At 37.6% G+C, this 2,210-nt stretch overlaps 1 pseudogene; it reads left to right on the top strand.

Moving 5' to 3' along the window:
• Positions 1-795: 795 nt before the first annotated feature.
• Positions 796-2,004, top strand: LOC140522835 (ORM1-like protein 2 pseudogene; annotated as a pseudogene).
• The last annotated feature ends 206 nt before the right edge of the window (positions 2,005-2,210 follow it).

Below are 2,210 nucleotides of genomic sequence, written 5' to 3'. Positions count from 1 at the left end.
ACATAAATGAGTGAACTAAGGCTCAGAGAAGTTGTTAGTTGTACAAGTTGTACAAGTACTTTATATCTGAGTTGCAATCTGAACCCAGGTTCTAAGATTCCAAGTTTAGCAAGCTTTCCGTTAATATCATGAAATGGTACCTTCCATATTAGTTATTAAAATATGTTGTTTATTCATTTTTTAATCATGTCTAACTCTTTATGATCTTATTTGGGGTTTTCTTGGTAAAGGTACTAGAGTGATTTGACATTTTCTCTCCAGTTCATTGTACAGATGAGGAAACTTAGGGGGGACAGGGTAAAGTGACTTTCAGTCACAAAACTAGTGGGTCCCTGAGACTGGATTTCAACTCAAGTCTTTCTTACTAGAGACCCAGCTCTCTATACCCTGCTTCATATAGCTGCTTCAACAGTATGTACTTTCCCTTTTATTAAAAGATGGAAGAGGGAGACAGAGGCAGAGAGTGAAAGACGGAGACAGATATAAAAACAAAGTGGGGAAAATATGGATAGTTGGTTTACTGATAGTAACTGTTTAAAAAAACACAACAAGCAAAAACAACAACAAAAATTCATATTATGAACAACAGGACGGCAAGGTAAAATAGCCAAACTTGCAGCTGGCAGGAGTTGCGCTTGGAGTTACCAGGCTTCATTATACCAGAGAAGCGCCTTCTCCTCCTCCTCCTCCCAAGTTCAAAGTTCATTGTAGTCACCAAAACAGTAACTGAGGGAGGCAGACCAAAGCAAAGAGAAGCTAAGATGAGTTGAGCTCCTGACTCACTATTGTAGCAAGATGAATGCTGGGGTGGCCCACAGCAAGGTGAACCCTAACACATGAGTGATAAACAGATGAGGCATCTGGCTGGCCTGCATCATCTTGCTAGGGTTTCTGCATGTAGTTCTGCTTAGCATCCCCGTCTTCAACATCCCAGTTGTCTGGACCTTGATCAGTGTCATCCATAACCTGACTATACAATGTGAAGGGGATAGCCTTTGAGACTCCCAACCATGACAAGGCCTGGCTCCTGACATATTAGAAGCAGATGGTCTATGGTCTCCAATTCACCTCCTCCAGAAAGTTTCTCAATATTTCTCCCATTGTACTCTACCTCCTAGTCAGCTTCTACACCAAAAACAATGCCGCTCACTTTATCATCAATACAGCCTCACTACCAGTGGAAAAAAAAAAGAATATTACAATAATTAAGGAGACAAAGACAGAGAGACAGAACTAGAAAGAGAAACACAGAGAAAGTGAGAGAGGAAAAAAAGGAAGAGACAGAAAAAGAAACAGAGACAGAGAAGAGGCTAGTATGTGTTAAAAAAAAAAAACTGATACCAGGTTTATTTATAATAGCAAAAATCAAAAAAGCAACAAGCAAAACTCAACAAGAAAAACTCGTATATCCAATGCTTAAGAATGGAGAAGTAAAAATGTCATTATGCTAAAAAAATTTTAAATAAAGTAAAGATATTAAATACATATAAACTACATCGGTATTTTCATACAGTCTGAGAAGTTCAGAGCAAGAAGGAGCCACAGTTTTAGTGGTAGGACAGATGAGGAACAACAGTTAATGCAAAAAAAAATATCACTGTTGACACCTTTTCTGAAGTTTTAGCTCTAGATTTGGTGTTCGAAACCTGTAGCCCATTAACTTAAAAAAAAAAAACAAAATACTGTATTTAGCATGATTGTTTTTCTTTGCTATACTACATTTTTTTTATGCATTTGAAGACATTAAAGAAGGGCTCATAGGTTTTACCAGACTAGCAAAGGAATCCATGTCACAAAAATGGTTAAGAACCCCTTACTCTAGGACAATTGTAAAGGGTAGCATTTAAGGACGTGGTCCTTCCTAGTGTTTTAACCCAATGATACCAAAACTACTCAAAGGAAATAGATTATAACACATGATATGGCATGGACATGAGCAGGTAAACAGTAGTTCTACTCATATCACAACTTGTTTTTTGTTTTTCTTCATTTTAGTGGGGATAGCAGTAACAGACATAACTGTGAGGGAGAAATTGGCTTTAAAGTAGTATAGTCTGACAACTGTCTGCATAAATCTGTGTCTAGGAAGATAATTTCCAGTCTTATTTCATATCACTGTCTTTCACATATATTACTCTCTCTACACACCAGCGAAATGGTAAACTAACCTGTTTGATGCTTTCTACTTTGACCATTCTGTCTCCTGTCTC

Source organism: Notamacropus eugenii, chromosome 2, assembly GCF_028372415.1.
Source record: "Notamacropus eugenii isolate mMacEug1 chromosome 2, mMacEug1.pri_v2, whole genome shotgun sequence".
Lineage (NCBI taxonomy): Eukaryota > Metazoa > Chordata > Mammalia > Diprotodontia > Macropodidae > Notamacropus > Notamacropus eugenii.
Note: the sequence above shows the minus strand (reverse complement) of the source record. Positions and strands in the feature narration are given on the sequence as shown.